The sequence below is a fragment of the Caretta caretta genome, chromosome 7, assembly GCF_965140235.1.
Source record: "Caretta caretta isolate rCarCar2 chromosome 7, rCarCar1.hap1, whole genome shotgun sequence".
Lineage (NCBI taxonomy): Eukaryota > Metazoa > Chordata > Testudines > Cheloniidae > Caretta > Caretta caretta.
Window position 1 is genome coordinate 76,703,504 of NC_134212.1, and position 22,414 is coordinate 76,725,917.

Here is a 22,414-nt window from a genome sequence, read left to right on the forward strand (position 1 = left end):
AAGCTTCAGTCTAGTTTGAAGTTATGTTTCAATTATATTTAAAGTAATGCTTAATGGACAAGACTACCTACCACCACAGAAAGTATCTATCAGTACAGAGTGAAGTCTTTTTTCTTCTTTTAGCATGAGCCTCAGAGCAGATTAGATCTGAGATAACATAATAGTAAACTCTGCTGTGACTAGGGAGGTTACACCCTTAACACTGCTGTGATAATTGGACCTACAAATTTACCCTATTTGTGAGCTCAACTGTAAAAAGTGAGTGTAAATTCGTAAGATTAGTTCATAAGTGTCAGGGGTGGTCTAGCGAATACTTAATCCTGCCATGAGTGCAGGGGACTGCACTAGATGACCTCTCGAGGTTAATTCCAGTCCTATGATTCTATGAGAAGATGTCACAATAACATAACAAAAATTGTTAATGGAAAAATGTAGAAAATGGGAGTAGAAAGACTAAGTTCAACAAGGGCTGTGTTAAGATCATGCCTGTTAACAAGAACAATGAGAGACCGAAAAATCAATGAACCAAAATTGGCTTGTCAGATATGAGGCCTAGTTGGTGGACAAGATAATAAGGGGATGGGCTATTCTGCTCATCTCTCCCTGTTAGGGTGCTTAAAGGAAGAGACTTTGGGAGAAAAATATGACACTGGAGCAAGCTTCATGACAATCACTGCCACCCCCACTGCTCCTGGGGCCCCAGACATATTTTTGTCTTCATCCTAAAAGATGTCCTGACCAACCTGACCCAAGAGAGAGACTCAGATGACATTGCCACTTCTACTGGCTTTGTCTGAATCCCAACCACCACCTGGGATGTGAGACTTTGTCTCCTCTCACCCCCAAATGTGTCCTTTTCCTTCCCTATCTTATTTCTTCTCTTTCCAATCTCTCCTTTTGCCTTGTCTAATAATAGTCTGTCTTAGTCAGTCAACACTGCATATCTCGTGACAATGCTCTAAGCCTCTAACCAGACAGGCAGCTAAAAGCAATGCTCTAAAGAGCCCAACGCTGGTAAGAGTTTGCCAGGTCTTGGAGGAGCTGGTCAGACAATGTGCTGCGCCCGTGTTTCTCCAGCAGCGTGGCTGAAATGAAAGTCAACATGAGAGGGACACAGGCTGCATTTTCTATCTTTGTGTGTATGTGTTTTTTCAGGAAATGGGATCACAGGAAACGAGATCAGACTTTAATAACAATGCCAGCCCCAGCCTAGCTCAACTAACTTCTCTTTTCCCCAAAATGATGGTTATTACCATATTTAATACCATCGAATGTCAAACAAGGGTTTTTCCTTCTAAAAACCTCTCTCCAGCTAAAGGCACAGAGAACAAGAGATGTTGTTAAAATAAAAGCCTTGCTTAATACTGTACATTTTAAATGCTTTAGATATTTTTCCTTCTTTTATGTATCTTTAATAAAAGGTTTGAAGAATTTTTAATGATGTGTTTGCCACGGTACTGAGCAGGCTGGGGTGTCTGTACCTTGTTTATCGCTGTTGGACAGTGATGGGGTTGGACAGTGATGGGGTTGGACAGTGATGGGGTTACGTTAAACACCTTTGACCCATTTATTCCATCAAAACTAATACAACAGCACTTAACATTAATATTACTTAAATGTATATTCTTGTGATTTTAAAATGTGCATCTAGGTTAAAACTTTGAAAAACTATCTTACTTCTAGAGTACAGTACTTTTGTGCCTAATGAACTATACCCCCCACCATATACCCCTTACTAAAAACATAATTCATAAGAATGAAAGTAGAATTCCATACACCAGCTGAAGACTCTACAGTTCTACCATCAATGTTTGAAATAAACAAAGGCAGCTTGCTATACACAATATAAAATAATTCAATGGTTTAATTTCTTAGCCATAAAATGTATTTAATCAGTTTGCTTCTGATTAGTCATGTTCAACATCTTTTATTTTATATATTTGAGTTTCCTAAGTATTTACACATTTCCTCCAGAAAAAGAAAAAATCACATTTTTTGCCAATAAATTTGGTTTCCAACTGTCAAACTACAGAATTACCCAACATCATGAATGTGTGTGATTTTTGGTCCCAGATGAAAATTCACTGTGTTCCACAAAGAAACCTCAGAAAAGACCACAATATCCCTTTTTTGGCCACTTTTCTTGGCAGTGACTCTAGCACCAAAAAACATTGCAATTAAATCCTTTCACCAGGTTATAAATGTACAGGTTGCAAATAAAAACCTACCATTAAATAACAAACAGTATATGAATGGTATAAATCAAATATTCCTGTTATTCAGAAATCTGCAGAATTCCCAATGTTATTCCACTCGAGGCTCTGTGCTGTTTAAACAATGAATACACAGTAATGCAAATCTGAGCAGATGTTATATAAAAATGGAAACTCTGATGGATTATTTCAAAAGGGAACAAAATTATAACAAATAGAAAAAATAAACTAGAGAATTTAATAAATACAAACCAAAATACTTAAGATGCTAACTACAGAATGACAAATGAAGAACAAAATGTAAGTTTCTAAGCTTCTGAGAGAGACACTATTGAAACGTTTAGGTATACTACCGTTTTATCATTTGTTTTGATATTCTATCAGATACAGCAAGAGGTTTTTAATTTAATTTATTCCCATTGATATTTTTTTCTATTTTGAACTGAGTTGACATAACAGAATTATTTTCTCCACAAACCTACTGTCATAAAAAAAGTCTCAGGATAACTAATAGAGGACACACTATCGTTTTAGTTTGAAGAAAATGTATCCTGCCATGGCTCAGACGTTTATTAATATGTCACAAAGTCTTGCCCTCTGGACCACTTGGACCTAATCCTGCCCACAACAGAAGCTCATAAGCAATTAATGGGTGCTTAATGGGCAACGTGAAATAAGCTGTTGATCAAATGGCCTGATCCTACAAGAGCCTGGGATAAAATTTTCAAAAGCACCTTCATGACTTAAAAGCCTAAATCCTACTGACTTTCAATGAGCTGTAGGCAGCTAAGCGCTCACCTCACTTTTGAAAATGGGACTTAGGCATTTATGAAAATGTTTACCCATAATGACCTTCTGGCATCCAGCACATTGCAGGACAGAGCCCTATGTCAACTTCCTGGTAGGCAAATATTCACATCGCAAAACCAGCACCACATTTGACAAACTAATTGGCATTGTTTCTCAAAGTCCTGAAGGTAAGGCTAAGGACTTAATTGTGAACAGAGACTCAATTACCCTCTAAGCCCCGGAAGTGGTCCCTCTGGAAGACTCTGAAGCACTCTGTCGGAGTGCTATGGGAAAGCTTGCACTACTGCAGCACGTTCTGTACCTGTTCTATGGATAATGGAACTCAGTGTGTGAAAGTAGATGGTTTAACAGTCGCACGCACACACACAAAATGCAATAATATATAGAGTGCATACCTTGGAATTGATAAAACCTCCCAGGCCATCATTCTCTCACTGGAAACTTCCTTTCGTTATGGAAAAAGGGCTCCACCCATATTGAAGTGAGGGAAGTATGAATAAACTACAAATACCTGTAATGGTGAAAGGCTGAAAAGCTACTCGGGCATCAAACAGAACTTTTGTACCTAACTGCCTCCAACACCCTCTGCAAGACACTGCACAGCTGATGAGAGGAGAGAAGCTAAATTCCCCCTTTATGGCTTCAAGATTCAGATCTATGGTATAGCCTACTTTGTAAGCAAACACTAGTGTTATGGGATACACAAATCCCAGATTTTCTAAACAATAGAGAGGTTTATTGAGTCACAAAGGACATTGTGTTACTACATAGATCAGATACTAGGGTTTGTGCCAGCTTTAATAATAGAACCTATTGAATGCTGGAACTCCCAACATACCATAAATGTCTAAACTTATGTCCCAAATTACTCAAACATTTGTCTTTACATTAATATTTGAAAGGGTGCAAAACATACAATCTGTTCTTTCTAAACAGACAACCAAAAGCCCTTGAACTGCAGCTACAGAGTTTATTCAAATGTATCTATACCCTTTCACAAAGGAACAAATGTCAACATTATGGGACCTTCAGAATTGTCCTAGACCTGTTATTCCATTGGCTGACCTTAATGTGATTATCAACCTTTATTTTCTTCTCACTGTAATCTAATTCTAAACGGGTGTTATCCTGAACAAGGCACTTGATGACAATCACATTTGTGTCAGAGATCAGGAAATTTAATACTATAAACAAACAACTTTCCTCTGTGCAAAGGAAAATCCTGTGCCATATTTAAAATGTGCAAACCTTTCAAAAATCCTGAGGTAGCTCTGTGTCACCTCTTAAAAGAGGTGTCACTCTCTTAAAACATTAAAAAGTTTCTGTCTTCAAACTGAAGTCTGTATATTAACTGAGCTGTATGATTAGAGACACATTGAAAACCCTCCTAAAATACAAAGGAATGAATGCACTTTACAACAAATCTCTGTAATGGACAGGAATAGCTTAGTTAAACTACTTGTGTGTTCTTTCTTTTCTTCCATTTACTGAACACAGATTTTCTCTGAAGGTGGCCTCTTCAGATCCATATTCTTAAGTCTCACATTATTCTGCTTGATTTCACTTCTACCATAAACACTGGTGCATATATATCCAGAAATACACACATGTAATGAAGATAGGGACTGATCCAAAGCTCATTGAAGTCAATGGGAGTCTATCCATTGAATTCGAAGGATTTTGGTTCAAGCCCGTACTTTACAATGATTCATTACTGTACTTTATTCTATCACAGACAGAGTGAATTTAAATCTCTGGATGATGCCATACTGAGGCAGCAATGTTTTATACAATGTTCTGGAGCTGGTGATATTCCAAAGTTAAAGAGCTACAGCTAACTGGAGATGGGCTGCATTCACTGCCAAAGACCTGATTCAATAAACCCTCATTTACTATAACACTTACTGTGCTATGCTCCAAGGTATGCTAATGATACTGTGCATTAATAAACTATTGAAATATAATGATATAAGTGCTTATTTCATTCTGGCTTTTTTATCTTGGAAATTATTTGAAGCTGCCTTTTCAGGCTTGTTTCTTTTTAATTTGAGTGGGATTTTAAAATTTATTAAATTTTATTTAAAATAAATAAATAAAAAAACCCTACAAATAGGTAACATATCCCCACATGATGGGATTTAAGTTGTTAGCCTCGGGGAGGACAATAGCTAGTAAATAGCTGTTAAGACTTGTTACAGATTTCCCATACTGCTTCTGAGGGGGATCACCGTTGGTGACACATACTGTATTTTACATTTCTATGGAAATCTTATTACTTGAAGTAACATTATATGCATATTACTTGCGTTAAAATACATGGTTGCCTATTACTGCTGTGGGTAATACATTAGTTATTAGTCCCGTAGCTTGTGCACAAAAATAGATATAATCTTGTGATGTGGCAAACTATTCTAAGCCCTTTAAGCAGCAAAACAAAAAAATTATAAAAAGATAAATTATAAATCAACCAATCAGTCTGCTCTCTTTTGCCTTCTGAGCAGCCGTCATTCCTCCAGTTCTCCTGTTCTGCGTCTCTTTCATTATTTCAGTTCTGCAGTTGGTCAAACAAAGGATGTCCAGTTGCTGCCAATTTCCCTCCATTGTGGTATTTTCAGGAAACCCCAACTTGTCAGGAGTTATCAGCTAGCCCCTTTGTTTTTACCAGAGGGGAGCTAAGTGACTCCAATACAGACGAAGATAGATTGATATTGCTGACCCTTAACCCAGAGTATATAGCCAAGTGTATGCTAATGTCAGAAGGACTGCAATTACAGTAGGAATTCATTTGTAATATTAAGTCACTATAATGTATCTAATCTCTGCATGAGTATTTTGTAATTTATTTCACCATGGGATAATGATACATTATTTCTACTGTGGTAGAATCATGGATCGGGGTCCCACTGTGCTAGGGGCTGTGCAAACACAACAAAAAGACAGACCTGGTCTGAAGAGCTTATGGAATATCAATATGTTGTATGAGAATTGTCAGTCCACTTTGATAGCTATACGGTGGGTAACAGTAAAAGCTCAACCTTCTCTCCTCAGCAATGTTGGAGGTTCCACAGTCTCTCTTATTTCAAATTATAGGCAGAGATCACAGTTTGTGCAGGTGGCAGGCGCATTGAAAGTTTGTTTTGTTTTACAGTGGTGCTCACCATCCAAGACCTTTCCTTATCTGCACATCACTGACAGGTTACAATTAAGTTCTCAGTTTCGCTCTGTATTCTTCCAATTGCCCAGAACAAAATAGCTTTCAGCGGTATAGCTGAAATTGTGCCTTTTGTTCTATCATCTTTTGTGTTGACGTAGCTATGGATCCACAGACACAGAATGGAAAATATTGCAATTTGAACTCTGCCTCAATCTCTTCGTAGAACATTAAGCAATCACCCTTAAATATTTATGTATAACTTAGCAGAGCTTGTCCAACCATCTACTCTTTTATCCTTGAGGGTCGGGGCGGGAGGGGGTAAGTAAAAGATCCAACCACTTCACTTTCCCAGACTGGGAGGGAAGGCAGCAGGAAACAGTCAGCTCCATCTTTTACCACTGGAGTTTTTCACATGAATCTTGTCAGCACCTGTTATGATTAGGTTTGCCCTTCCCTAATACCACTGACCATGTAGATGGCTTTATTTTTCAATATTTCCTGCTCATTCTCCACCCAGGAGCAGCGTGGAGGGTTTTACAACCAATACTGTAGTGATCAAAGGCTGATTGTTAACAGTCCTTTTGGAAACTGGGTAAAACTACCCCACTCATTTCTAACTCTTCACTGTAGAAGCTTAAATATTACTCTTAGTTGCCTCCTTCCCTCAAATAACATGTAATAAATCTGTTAAAAGAGTCAGTAGAATATAAAATAAACTAACGTAGGGAGCCAGTTTGTTTTTATTGTGACTGTTCTTCCATAGCTTTCTTTTCTCATCCAGTTATCTTAACTTTTCCACTGACTCCTCTCTTCTTTAGATTGAGTTTGAGAACATATCTTCTACTTTAGGGGCATGTAGATTTCTAGGCCAAAAATTTGTTCACTGGGGGTCCTTATAGCCATATTTAGGCACTTAATTAAACCGCCCTGATTTTCAGAGGTGGTGGGCATGTGCAGTGTCTATTGAAGTCAACGGGAGCTGTGGATGCTCAGCACTCTGAAAGTCAGGTCACTTTTATCTAAAGTATTTACAGACCAAACATTATGCACCTATATTCGAAAATGTTGACCCAAGACCATTTTTCTTCGCTCATTTAAACAAAAAGGCACATCAAGCTTTAGCATTGTTGCGGCTTGTCCGGGGAAGTTAATAAGGAGTATCAGGGATTTATTTATATTTGCTTTCTACCTGCATATCACAGTTGATAAAAATAAGAGTGTTGTAGGTATGTGACTACTTTGTAGTAATCCTTCCCCACTTCCTAACCTGCTACTCAAGCCTCTCAAATGTTCAATATAGTCAGTCAGTTCTGCTGAGGCGTGGAGCACCCTCAATGCATACTGAAGTTATAAGGGGTTACTCAGCTCCTGCAGGATCAAGCTCTCAGTTAATGGTCTATTGTTGACAACAATATTATGTCAGTAGACACCTCTTCTAAGTCCCCTTTCGCAGCTGCAACATTACATATCCATTTTTGTAACCAGAGCCTGTGTCACTGCAACATTACAACTTGTAGAATTTCATGGATTCTAGAATCTAAGGACTTATCAAATTTCAGACAGCTAGCTGGGGAAGGCTACCATCAGGTCATAAGGACACATATTTCTTTTGTATGTCTGGATAAATAATAAATCAAGCAACTTATCTGGATGCTGGGGAACTTGCCTGAAAATGAAGAGGCAAGTAAAAACAGATACATGCAAAACTTTCTTTTGTCCTTTATTCTTCCCATGCTAGGCAGGACCTGTCTACCAGCAGAAATACAAGAAAGCCCAAATTTAACCACAGCCACACATGGAACCAGGAAATGCACCAACAATTGTTCAGAGTACCTCTCCTAACATTTTTATTTCTTGTGTTTTCTGAATGGTTCATGATGAAAGTATAAGAATGGAGGAACATTGCCTGCTACCCAGATCATCTTTGGTGGGCAATCATCTGAAGGATAAGGCATAAATTCCAGATAGTAAAGGGTTGTCCATACAGGAGTTGTCCCTTGATGCTTGCTCCTAGCTCCCATTAGTATTAATGAGATGTGTGTATGTGTCAAAAGAAGGATTATACACCGCAAAAGGTCTCATTCTGCACCATTTTCCATAAAGTAAAAAAAAAAAAAAAAAAAAAGTGAAAGTTGCAGATCTTTTGACTGTAAAGATAATCTGCATTGTGTAAATAAATGTACCGGTTTCCTGATAAGACTAAAGATTAAAACAGCACCAGAAGTGTGAACTCTCTCTGGTAATCTTAATGGGATATGAACTGTAACTATTTAAACCCAAATGTTTACACTATTTTGAAAGCTGTTAAAATAAAACCCATCTTGAGCCATTTTGATTTCAGTCTGCTGAGTCCTGCGTTTTTCTTGGCGGGGAGCTAAGACGCCACCTTTTGCCCCGGCTCTTGGGTGCCCAGGGCTCCGCTACTAGCCTGGGAAGGTGGTAGAGGAGGGAAGCGGGGGAGGGGTCTGGGTTTGCTCCTCCCTCTGAGTCCCAGCCCCTCTCAACCCCTGTGGGTTTCTTACCCTTGTCCCCCTTAGGTGGGGTTACCCTTGGTCCTTAGATGCTGGGGGGAAGGGAGTCTCCCTGTCCTGCTGAGCAGCGTCTCCCTTACTCCAATTCTCAGGTCTTCCAAATCTCTCAACACACCTCCAAGCTCCAGTCCTTTCTCCTCCCTCCTCCTCTGTCTGCCTGACACAGGGGGTTTTATTAGGTTCCTAATGGGGCCTTAATTGACTGCAGGTGCTCCAATTAACCTGCAGCCACCTTCCCTAGTCTACAGGGAACCACACCTTAATTAGCCTTGAGCTTATATATTTCCCCTCTAGCACTCTCCCACTGCTCCCTGGCCCTCCTGTATCACACAATTTATGTATAAAAAGTTATATTCCTGAATTTTACAGTACAATGGCTATATGTTGAAATAAATGAAGATGCTCATATTTACCACACGTCAGCTGCAATTCAGCAAAGCACTTAAGTATGTGCTTAACTTTAAGCATTTGCTTAAATCCTATTGAAGCCAGCAGGACTTAAATACGTGCTTATGCATTTTGCTCAATTGAGGCCATATTAGGCATACGTTAGGTAAGTATGCCTGGTGTAACAGAACATTATTTAAAGCTGATGTCCCAGCTATGCCCTATAAGTATGGCTGCCAAATTACACAGGAAGAAATCGGTAAAATGCTGACTAATATAGAGCTCCATTTTCAGTTGAATATTTTCTATTTCAGTTCGGTTGAATATTTTCCAGATTTCTATTAAATTTTAATAGTTTCTAGGGATAGAGGTTTCCTGCACAAAAGGCACCCAATTATTCCTAAGATGGGTGTGTGCATCTTTAAAGACAAATCTCCAAAACTTATTTTCTTTGAGGGATAAAGCTTTGAACCCTGGTCCAAAACATTTAAAATCCATTTGGGGCAGAATGATATTAATGTCATATAATTACTTATAAACCAATATCTCAAAGAGACATTTTCTAGATAAAAAGAACCTTCCTTTCCTAATAAAATAAAACAAAATATTTGTATTACTTTGCTTTGTTTCATTTCTGCATTTGACTATTTGGACAATAAAAACAGGTTAGCCATTTTCTGGTTTTCTTGCACTGCTATAGTACTGAGATGTTTACATTCCAAATACCACAGGGGAATATTTAAATATTGATTTTTTTGAAGGGGAAAGAGTAAATGGAATGAAAAAAATATTTGGTTTTATAAAAATTTTAAAAGAACACACACATCCAGAACCTAAATGGGGGCTGTAATAGGGTGGTACAACATAGAACCATATACACAGAATGCAGAGCTTTGCTGTTAACCATCCTGTTAGAACAGGGTTAAAACTTTGCATAAAGCTATTGAGTAAATTTTGCTGTTCAGAGTCTCAGATGTGGCTTGTTAACTTAACTAGAATTTTAGACAAGTGGGCATAACCTTTTAATCAAAGTGAATGTCAGCAAACAGAGAGGTTCTGTAGGAAACCCTAGCAACACTTGAGCTTGAGGAGAAAGCTTTCGCTGAATTGTATATGTTATTATTGAGTTACCAGTAGAGCCAGCCTGAAAGAAGGGGGCAAGTTTCACCTAATATAGTGTATGCACACTTTGTGTGGAGCACGGTGGGAGCACCAGTTACTCACAAGAACCCAAATTACCATTTACCCCCTCATTCAAATGTTCAACTGGATTATAAAATTGGAATTTTTCCTCAATAGTTTATCGTAGATAACGAGGCTGATATAACTTAATATCACAATGTTAAAATAATTTTAAACACATGCACCTTTGAAATTGTCATGTTTTAGAGTGTTTGAGCAACAGCATTAGGTATATACAAGGCCTTCTATAGAAGTATATACTTCGGAGTGCATGAAAATAAAAAGAGATACTAATACCTTGGCAGGCACAGGAAAATGTACAATTTTACCAGAAATATAAATTTTGGAAATGCTGTGGCCTAATATGAAACAAAACCCCCAACACTGTAGTAAATAAAGGGGGAAAACTGAAAGACCATTAGAGAGAGGTTGTTATAATCAAGACTGCTGTCTTGAAGACCGATTGTTTGGAACAAGCTTCAGTCTTTCCAAAAGTTTTCCTAAAAGACTGGGTACTGCAGTGTTTATAATAATTAGACCCAGTAGAAACAAAGGAATGAATGAGTAAGAGACTGAGCAGATGGAGTGTCTAGGGAAGTGTAAAATGATCACGATTTCCTTGAAGGCGACGTCTCAGTAACAGAATTGATGAGTCAGTTTTCAGTCCAGAGTCCACAAGGACACTAATACTCCTAGCAACTGAGCAAACACTGAAATAGTAAGCAGGAGCCAATTTATCTTGGCCTTGCCCAGTTAATAACAGGAACTAGTGAAAACAACTTCCGTCTTTGCTATGTAAAGTTTGAGAAAATTACAGCTTGCCTACTTAGAAGATAGTCAATAGACAACATTATCCAATTTTGGATAGGATAAAATTACAGTGAATATCACTTCTCAAAGGCAGAAAGTGATCATCACATGGGAACAGAAAGAAATATCCTTCCCATAGAACAGTATTGCAGATTAAGGGCTAATAAAGCCTATGACACTCCTGTGTCAGGTAACGGGATGGGACAAGAGGACCCAAAACCTTTTAAAAATATGATTTTATAATAATCTTTTTTCCCCGATGATCAAATCTCAGTATTCTCATTATGCCACTTCAAACCCTTTCACACAGGAAAGTGGCTTATCTGTTTAAATATCCTTAAAATCACAAATACCACACTCTTTAAAAAGGTAAATAAATGTTATACTATGAATGGGTACATTATGGTCCTGTACCTTACCACACCCCTCAATCTTATTTTGCCTGGTCTGTGCAATATAAACAAGTTCCTGGAGTGCCTATGGGTCTCCATCCCCAGGGTGTTACTCAGGAACCTTGTATGTTTACTGCATCCCTGAGTTATGAATAAAGCTGGGTAAAATTTTTTATCTGAAACCTTTTTTTCAGTGAATAATGCACATTTGGTGTCACCAAAACATTTTGTGAGTGTGTCTCAATTTACAGAATTGTTTCAGTTGAAAAAAAAAATCCAAAAAAGTTTAAAACATTTTGTTTCAACATTTCTGAAAGAAATAATTTGATCACAATTGCCAGTGAACTGAAAAATTCACTCTTTGTCTAGTTCTAGTTATGAAGTCATGCCCTGGCTCAGCTGTAGATTCAGCAGGAACAAGATAGTGGAGTGTGTGCATTTGGGAAGCCTAAAGCAAGGTGGAGGTGCTTGCTGCCTGTGACAAAATGCTAGGTCTGTAACCCTGAGTCAGCACTCTGTTCACAGCAGCTCCAACCAGGTATAGTAGATTAGAGCTGAAGAGGCAGACCTGTGCCTAATCTGTGGGTGGGACAGGACAGAAAGGTTAATTAAGCCATTGGGCAGAGCCCACCAATAGGCACAGGAAGGAAGTGAAAAGGGGGAAAGCAGGCAGGGAGAGGGAGAGGGAGATTGCAGTTGCTCTCCCCCAGCTTGTAAAGGTGCCACATATGCTGTGAAGGTCATGGGACTCAATTATAAATAAACTGCACAAGGTGTTGAACCAGCACAAGGGTCTCTGCATGGTTTGTAGATGGAGACAGAAGCAGGACCGAGGAGACCCTGTTACACTGCCATGTAATCACAGAATATTAGGGTTGGAAGAGACCTCAGGAGGTCATCTAGTCCAATCTCTTGCTCAAAGCAGGACCAACACCAACTAAATCATCCCAGCCAAGGCTGTATCAAGGGGCCTTAAAAACCTCCAAGGATGGAGATTCCACCACCTCCCTCGGTAACCCATTCCAGTGCATCACCGCCCTCCTAGTGAAAGTGTTTCCTAATATCCAACCTAGACCTCCCACACTGCAACTTGAGGCCATTGCTCCTTGTTCTGTCATCTGCCACCACTGAGAACAGACTAGCTCCATCCTCTTTGGAACCCCCCTTCAGGTAATTGAAGGATGCTATCAAATCCCCACCACCACCACCTCTTCTCTTCTGCAGACTAAATAACCCCAGTTCCCTCAGCCTCTCCTCGTAAGTCATGTGCCCTAGCCCCCTAATAATTTTCATTGCCCTTCACTGGACTCTCTCCAATTTGTCTACATCTCTTCTGTAGTAGGGGGGACCAAAACTGGACGCAATACTCCAGGTGTGGCCTCACCAGTGCCGAATAGAGGGGAATAATCACTTCCGTTGATCTGCTGGTAATGCTCCTACTAATACAGCCCAATATGCTGTTGGCCTCTTCACAACAAGAGCACACTGCTGACTCATATCCAGCTTCTCATCCACTGTAATCCCCAGGCCCTTTTCTGCAGAACTGCTGCTCAGCCAGTCGGTCCCCAGCCTGTATTGGTGCACGGGATTCTTCCTTCCTAAGTGCAGAACTCTGCACTTGTCCTTGTTGAACCTCCTCAAATTTCTTTTGGCCCAATCCTCCAATTTGTTTAGGTCACTCTGGAACCTATCCCTACCCTCCAGCGTATCTACCTCTCCCCCCAGTTTAGTGTCATCTGCGAATTTGCTGCGGGTGCAATTAATCCCATCATCCAGATCATTAATAAAGATGTTGAACAAAACCGGTCCCAGGACTGACCCCTGGGGCACTCCACTTGATACCAGCTGCCAACTAGACACTGACCCTTTGATCACTACCCATTGAGCCCAACAATCTAGCCAGCTTTCTATCCACTTTATAATCCATTCACCTAGTCCATACTTTTTTAACTTGCTGGCAAGAATACTGTGAGAGACCGTATCAAAAGCTTTGCTAATGTCAAGATATATCACATCCACTTCTTTCCCCAGAGCCAGTTATCTCATCATACAAGGCAATCAGGTTGGTCAGGCACAATGAGAGCACAATCAACAATATGAGTATCGTAATATCTGCCTATTGTACTGAACACAAAATATGTGACAGCAATGGTTAAATGTTTAACAGCCTATGAACCATATAGGCCATTGACCAGCCAAAAAGACCAGCATTACAACCTGATGATGTGATTGTTGCAAGCATCTAAGCATACAAACAGAAGCAAGTTAATGTAACAGGCTAAAATGAAATCTTAACAAAAAGATAATTAGTAAAATATATCAACGTCATTTAACCCAAAACATGCAGACCAGCTGCAATAAAAAGCCCAAGACAAAAAATCCCACACAGAGTAATGATGCGCCTTGTTCAGAGCCATTGCAACCTACCTGGTGATGGGATAGCCTGTATGCTGCCAGTAGCAACTGTGTGTGCTGATACATGGTATGCTCTAAGTGTGCAGTGGGGAGCCACATGTTGGCTAGCATATCAACATTATCTGGCTTAGCTCTACACTTTGAATTACACTACACAATCACTCAGGACATGGAGCACCTTTTCCTTTCTCCTGTTGGTTTGCAGCTTTGGAATCTGGCCCAGAGTAAGGAAACGCTGACTGTAAATCTTTGTGCAGCTCCAGTCCCTGGATCTGACAGGGTCTGGCTGGCCTCCCAGCATAAATTAGAGCAGCCCCACACCTACTTATTTATGCCATCTGGTCATTGCCTCCAAGGGACTGTTACAGCAGCCAGGGGTTTTCAAAGTTCTGGCCATGTCTCCAGTGTGCCCACTACAGTGAAAGAGGTGTGGGGAGGGTAGAAGAGGGAGGTATGGAGCCCCCTGTGCTGTCTTCACCACCTGTGGATTCCCCTATAACAGGTGCTGGGTTAGGACAATGATATAGTACCTTTACTCCTCCAGAGCTGGTCCTGGGCCAGGATCTGGCCTGTACTCTCTAATTTAATAAGTGAACATTCTGAATTTATAAGGAAGCATTCAGTCCTCTTAGCATCTAACTGCTCTTGTAAATCTTGCCATTCCGTGATGGAACGTTGCATCAATTACATGATATTTAGCTCTCCAAGAGAAATATTTAATTCAACAAAATGCTTTAAAATCCATACAGGGACGACAAAAACATAGACTTAAAATTAAAACTCACTGAGAAAGCAACAGAAACAAAAACCATCCTATGTCTCTCATGTAGAACTTTATGGCACCTGGGGACAGAATCTTTTTGACGGATTCTAGTAATCTACCCACTTCACACTTTTCACTGTCTGCCTCTTCACAATATCTGTATTACAAGCAGCATTACCTTTAAGATCTGTAATACCACATCTTCAGTCCTGCTAACTACTCTCAATATTTGACCTCCTTTATATCATCTCTCAGATTGACCAACCTGAAGGCATAAAATATTCTCAAGGACCATCACACTATACAAAAAAACACCCTAAATTACCATTTTATTGTATATAGAGTTCTAGGATCTTACAAATTGACCTAATGAGGATTTCCTGCCCTTCATGGTAAATTCCATTTAATTTAAAAAAAAAAAAAAAAAGGCAGGGCAAGGAGGGGACAGCACTCCCTGAAGAATTTTAAGGCTCCAGGAGTTGTGTTGTACTCTCAGTTTTAATGCAATTTTGCATCTTACATTATTATTTTACATTTTTACTCTATAGAAGTAAAGAATGAGAACCTGCACTTTATAAGTGACATGGGTGACCCAGCATGCGGTTTTTCAGAAAATGGATGCATGTTAGTGAAACAGACAAATCAGCCTGCACACTGAATTTCAATCTGGATGTTGTTTTTAACAGTCAGTTTTGAAAATTCTCTTAAGTACAGTAAGTTGTGAGCAAAGGCAGCAGTTTTCTCACAGCCTTCTCTAAAAGTCTATTAGTCCTTTTCCTGATGAATCTAATCCATTAAGACTGCATAATATTAATTTTTGCTTCACAGAACTGTGAAGACAAGCCATGTAATATGTTTGCTCCTCTGTATTTACATCCTCTGCATCCACTCATATCAACTCATCACCCAAGTTACAGAAATGTTTCTCAAAATTGCTAACCAAGGCAGACAAATGAGACATCACACTGGATTTAATAAAAGAATATTCTAGCACTGGATGCAGCCAGGTCCCATTTACAATTCTATCAGCCATCCTTTACATCAATAATATTTGAAGTCTTCCACCTGGAAGCTGTTAGCATCAATGCAAAGGGAGATTCAATGGGCTGGTTAAATAAAAAATCAGCCAGTTTTGCCAGCCAAGACAAACATGTAGGTGACATGTGGAGTTGGCCAGTCTGAAGTAGCTCAGCATGAAGTTTCCACAAACCCAGGAATACAGTAATTGCCTTGGAAAGCTAGTGAACTTTAGAATGAGGAAGAGGAATGATGCTGCTGAGATGCCCATTTCAATAAACCACAGTGAAAACAAAAATGCTCCTATGTGAGTAATTTAAAAGTATATTTAGCATATATTCTAAGTATACTGCAGCCACACTGACTGGTAAAGTCTGTACTATCAAAATTAGTTTATGCAATGAGCTCTACACCTTAAATCAATTGGAAATTATAGCTGACGTAGAATGAGGTGGCCTGCTGAGGTGTTTGCTGCTGAGAGCATATTAAGCTTGTGTTCTGTAACCTGTACCAGCTGCCAACTCATTTCCAGGTGTAGTTTTTAATAAACAGAATGATTAATAGTTTGCATCCTCCTGACTACCTTAGTGTCTGCCAGTCTCCCTGTGTAATGATTCTAAGGCATTGAGCTATCAGCCCTCTCTTGGTATAAACAGGAGAGATTGGTAGTAGAACATTCTAAACTTTGAAATCTGCTTCCTACCCCAATTCAGCAGAGCTTGGTTTGGATGCCTTTAGGAGAGACTGCAGAATTATTCCTGTTTTTAGGCTTTTTCTGGAGAAAAAAGACAGTGAGAGTTAGAAATGAGGGAGACTGGCTTGGGAAGTATAAGGGAGTTGTTAGTAGAGGCTGCATTATGTAGTTCTGCTGTTTAATAGAGATAACGCTATCCAGAGAGCCTAGACTGGGGTCTGAAGGCCTCTGGGAGTTTTGCTTTCAGTTTTATTTTGTTTTTAATTTCTTTTAGAATATTATGAGTTAGCTTGAGCTGGGAAAAAATTTCACATTACATTCTTCAGTGAAAAATGCAGCATTAGCTACATCACAACATCCTGCAAATTTCTGTCAATTTTGCCAAATTGCTCGGACAACCCCTTTCTCCCCCACAAAAAAAATTCTGACAAAATCAAAACATTTTGTTTTGATTGTTTCTAAAGAAACATTTTGATTTTTTCGTTCAAAATGACTTTTCATTTCAAAATTTCTTTTAACTTTATTTAAAACAAAAAATGTTTAAAAGTGGCAGAAATAGAAACAAAACTTTTTAATTTTGCTAAAGAAGAAGGATTTGTTCAACCCAACATATTTTTCAGAATTGCCAGTGAACCAAAAAACCCATTGTTTCCCCAGCTCTAGTGTTAGCATATGAAATGAATGTAGTACAAGTGCAAATAAACAGTGCTGAAATTTTCAAAGGAGCCTACAGGAATCAGGCGTCCAGTTCCCACTGCAATTCAAATAAAGTAGGGTGCCAACTCCCTTAGACATATCTGAAAGTCCCTGCCTAAATAAATCATGCAGCAAGTTTAAAGTTATGATACTTCCAATAGATCAGAGTACACTTTGGACAATACTCTTGGTATAAGACTGAACTTGAATAATTTTGCCACTTCCTTCTGGCAGTTTATTCTGAATGCTTTTACATACTAATTTTAAATTCTGAGCACACTACTGTCTAGTAGAGCGGGTTGGAAAGGACATATTTTCAGTGTTCAATCAGCTTTTGTGTTTAACAAATAGAGCTTTTTGTCAATTCCCGCAAATTCCTTGTTTTGTCAGAATCAGATGGAATTAGATTTCCTCAAAATTACTATAATCCATAAATAGCTTTGAAATTTTTTGCTCAAAGCTGAAAGATACAAGAAGAAGAAAAACCCACAAACATTAACACTATCTGGACACCTAGATGCAGAAATAAGATTTGACATACAGAATAAATGTAACTGGTTTATTGAGAATACATTATAGGGGGGGCCCTCATGAAGAAAATTCAAATGGCTCATGCACAGTACTAGCAGCATACAACTTATTATGCAGATACCTAAGGACAAAATGCAGCCCTGGCATAAACAGGTGCAATTCCATTTATAATACATTTCTGAATAAGAATATAATCTGCAATTGCACTAGTTAGAATAATACTCAGCACCGTAAGACAATCAGTAAATGCGTGAGGTTAGGAAGAAATTGTTCACAATGGTGGGGTGTTTCTTTTAAACACCTTCCACTGAAGTATCTAGTATTCAGCATTGTCAGAGTCAACATAATGGTCTTAGATGGCCTGATACTACATGGCAGTTCCTATATTCCACTGTAGTAGATAGAATGGTGCCCGTTTACGCCAGGACTGAATGTGGGTGCTAAGCTATAAAATGTGCTATGCAAACTAGAGATAAGCCCAATTCCCTCTTGATTTTGGGGAAGTGCTGAATTTTGCAGCTCAAGGTCATCTATAGTGTAAGTTTCAATTTAGATTAGTATCTCTCTCTACCTACAGAACCTGAAGCACTTATGAAAACATAGTATAATTACACTAAAATCAGTAGGGAAATAATAGTCCATGTTATTCTATTCCTTCAACCTCACCTACACAGTTGATACACCTCAACCTCCTAAAAAAGTTATTTTTGCTTTTGGAGATACCACCGCAGCACTGATTACATGGGGATCTGTAATTATGGTAAAATCTTGCCCTGACAAAATTTCTGGGAAAATCCCATTTTCCTCATCCTAACATTTTGCCATGCTTTCTGCAAAGAAAGTTGTGTTAACCTGCAGCCATGGTGAAAGTTTAGACTGAATCAATCTGCAAATTTTACTATCTACTTTTCAAGGAGAGTGGAGGAAAATATGGAGGTCTATACTCGCACAACAGGTTTATACTTGTTGGATTGATAGACCTGTACCCTTCTGCTCTCTCACTACCAAAAATGAACTAACTGGTTTACACTTGTGTAAGGAGAGCTGATAGAAGCTTCTCAAAGGGTGGCATTGCCATATTCAGTGCCAACAAATAAAAAGGTGGGGAAAGTTTCTCAGTTTTCATTTTGTGACTTGCTTGAAAGATTCCATTTTTACCCTGAGACTGAAACATGAAACCGAGAAATTTTGCACAGTATTTCTTGCAAGTGGGTGCAGTTATACAATTAATGATATCCCCTTCATTGTCACCTAATTCTGCTGGACTAGTTTTACATGTGTGTTAAGATCTGTAAGTCAACATGCCTAGGCCTCAAAGTTGCCTGACTTGTCTCCTTTGAACATCTGGTGTGCTAGCATATATAGAAAAAGAGTAAATCTGGACAACGAAAACAATTAAGGCTGGGTTTTTCAAAGGGCTATGAGAGATTTAAGTGTCCAACTCCCATTGAAAGTTGAGCACCTAACTCTCGAAGGCCTTGTCAGCACACAAAACTTGCATCAGTTTAACATATGGGGCAATTTAAAACGGCTTTAATTAAATCAGTGCAAAAGACTGTGTGGGCATTTATTTCAGTTTAGCAAGATTTATTTCAGTTCAGTATAAATCTATTAGAAGCAAGTTGAAGATAAACCAAAGTAAGCTACTCCTAATCAAAATAAAAGTGTCCCTGTAAGGGTTTGCCTTCTTTAACTAAGCTGGTGCAAGCATGTGTGTAGACAAGACTTTATGTTTCTTTGAAAATCCCAGACTAAAACCAGTAACAGAGGGTATTGGTGGTGGGAAGGGTAAATCAGATTTCCAAATTACTTGTAATAGTAATCTCACATTATCAAGAAATTATTCAAACCTGGATTTTCTGCTTCCAACATTTCCTGCGTGAAAGGAATGCTACCAACACTGAAAACAGAACTTAGTGTTGAACCAAAGGCATTAAAGAAAAGATATGGCACCCAATCCGACATTACTATCACAGGTCTCAAAAACCTCAATGTTTACCCTGAAAGCAGAGAGAGAAAAATCTAAGTTTAAAGCATGAACTAAAAAAGATAATGTCCAGTATTAGTGAGCCATTTAAAAAGTCCACATTTACCAACTATTACCACAGATTGGCCCTTTAGTTACCATGGCTAACTCCTATTGTAGGTATAGAGGGTTGCTGGTATCTCAGAAACCAAAGGAGTGACAATTGCCAAGTATTGTTGTTTTTTAAATGCTGAGACAGTAGACTGTTGACATCAAAGCAATGATGATTAGAGGTCTGCACTCTAACCATTGATAGGAGGAGATCATACATCAGTGCCAATAAGGTGGTTTCAGTTCTAGGTCCTAGTCTGAATCTAGACTGTGTCTAGTCTAGCTTCAATTAGATGAGCTTGGAGTTAGCCTTTGGGTAGCTTATCTAGGAGCTTGCTCTGGAATGGGAAGTTTGACTCTGGGTGGTAGCTGGCTAGAACCAGGTGGGTTTCTTCAGTGCTGGTTGTTGGACTATTGTGTGTTTGAAGGAGTAAAGGAAGATTCTCTCTCTGAGTGAGGCACATTGGCTATTTCAGTTAAGAGTTTAGGACTCTATTTCATAAAACAGGCAAGACCTGAGTCATATTCACAAATCTTAGGTCATGATTCTTTTAGGATGTCCAGAACTTCCTGATGAGTGAATATACTGAACTCCAGAAATGTATGTGGGCTGTTGGTTAGTTGATGGGTACAGGCAGAGTAGATTCATGATGTTTGAGAAGACTTCTAGAATGTTTTCTGTGAAAAGAAAGGATAGTACTTAGCAGCACTTGATGCTTGGTTTTGATATAGGTACTCAAGATTGGATAGCTTCTTGAGGTGTGATTTGTAAGCTTCAACTGTGGCTGATGAGAATGTTCTCTTGGTCTGTAATATGGCCTTGGCATAGGGTTGGAGGAATTTGTTATATTTCATCCTGTCTGTACCATCCTTTGTTTTTCCACCATCAGTGCTGAAGTTTCTGCCCCTTTCTTTTCATCAGGTGCAGGATATCAGAAAATCAAGGAAATCTGTGTGGGCAACAGGGAGGAAGGGGCCATTTGGGGCCCACCATGTTGCTGGTGGAGGCTAGCATTCAAGCACAATGATTTATCAGGTCCTCAACTCCTCATTCTGTAGGTGAAATGCTGTTGTCCTTTAGCAGGCTTTGGAATTTTTTTGGCCTCCATGAGTCTTGTCAAATCAGGGTAATTGGTCTTTCTTGTTGCCTAGGAGTACATGATCTCTGACCACTGCCTCAGTGAAGCGATGGTCTGTCCAAACCAGTGGCTGGGTTGTGAAGATCAGATCCAGATTGTGACAGGCTTTGTGGACTATACTAGCAATGACCTGTGAAAGTCCTACGGATGCAAGTGTGGAGATACATTTTATGGTGTTTGCATCTGCAGCCTTGTAGATGTGCATTTTGAATTCTCCCAGGACAATATGTCTAGGGTATTTCACCACCATTGCTGACAAGATATCAGTGAACTCTTATGAATCCTTTAGTCTGTGGAGGTCCATAAATATTAACAAAAATCTGTTAGCTTTAGCTTGTTTCTATTGCTAGATGAATTAATTTGAATAAAGTTGTCTTCCCTGAGGCACCTCTCTTGGATTTGATGTTTGCAGAAAAGATGAATGCAGCACTGTCTGTCTTCTTGACCCATCACAAACTCAGACAGGATATCCATTTCTGGTTGGATGAGGTTGGGTAGCACAGGGCTCATGGTGTCATCTAGCCTCATTACTCATAAGGTTGTGTATTGTTTGTAAGTGGCAGATTTTGCATTCATCATCATTAACTTTAATTAATGAAAGAAAGGCAGGTTTGTTGGATACTTTTTGGAGCTGTAACCTGGTAGAGTACTGGAAATGGTCAGAGTTAGGACAGCATATTCATGGAGTAGTGGTGGCTGTGCAGAAAGCATGGTGGATGCAGAGGAAGTAACACAAATTACTTTATTCACCATTTTTGTGCTGTTTTACAACCATATCCCTGTCCCTCACCACCATTCCAAAAAACACTGGTTGCACTATTTCATGCACACTCCCCCAAATGCCCTTGAATTTAACTGACAGCGCAACTAATCCAATCAGCTCATATTTATGTATAAGCAAGTAAAAATTGACAATCTAGTGCCTATGAAATGAAACTGCTACTACGAATTCTCTCTGAAAACACTGCAGCACTTCTAGAAGTGCTGTAGAACTTGTGCATGAATATTTCATCCCTCCAGAACAAACAACAAAACAACCACCACCACTTGATTGATTTGTCCTCAGTATACAATTTTAATTAAAGCAATTGAAGTTGTCCAGCTAGGCATGCTAGGAGACATCAAACACTTTTTTGTAAATCAGATTCCTAAATCGATGCCATTTGTACAGGCAGTCAAGTTAAGTCACATTGGAGTAAAACAGAAAATCAGTTAATCGGTATATGGAAGCACTTTTAAAGGGCATTACATTATACTAGCTTAATGAAAAACATTCCCTGCTATATAACGTTAAAATAACAGAAATCATTAGCTATCTAACTGGCAGTCTGACTCATCATCAGATTTACAAAAATGAAAATATCATTTTGCTAATCTTATTTTCCAGCCACATACATCAACTTTATGTCTTTAGAGCAGACCACTAGGGTAACAACTGAAAAAAAAAAAAGAGGCAGCATTCTAACAGGAATATAAAAGAGAAAGCTATGCCTTTCTCATACAGTGTTTCTTCTCAATGGGTTTGCACTGTGGAACCTGTCCCAGACACTACATGAACGCATTATATAATAAGTTACACGTAGCCATACTGTATCACTGTCCT

General features: G+C 39.0%; 1 protein-coding gene across 2 annotated transcripts in view; it reads right to left on the reverse strand.

Annotated features, from left to right (window-relative positions):
* Positions 1–22,414, reverse strand: part of FAM13C (family with sequence similarity 13 member C) — a 216,625-nt gene that overhangs the window by 129,141 nt on the left and 65,070 nt on the right. The window contains exon 1 of one of the 2 annotated variants that reach the window (XM_075130808.1): positions 3,419–3,437. The exons of the other annotated variant lie outside the window; for it this stretch is intronic. The gene's annotated coding sequence lies outside the window, so the exon portion shown is untranslated. Of the gene's footprint in view, positions 1–3,418; positions 3,438–22,414 lie in introns of those variants that run through there. 2 annotated transcript variants of the gene reach the window in all.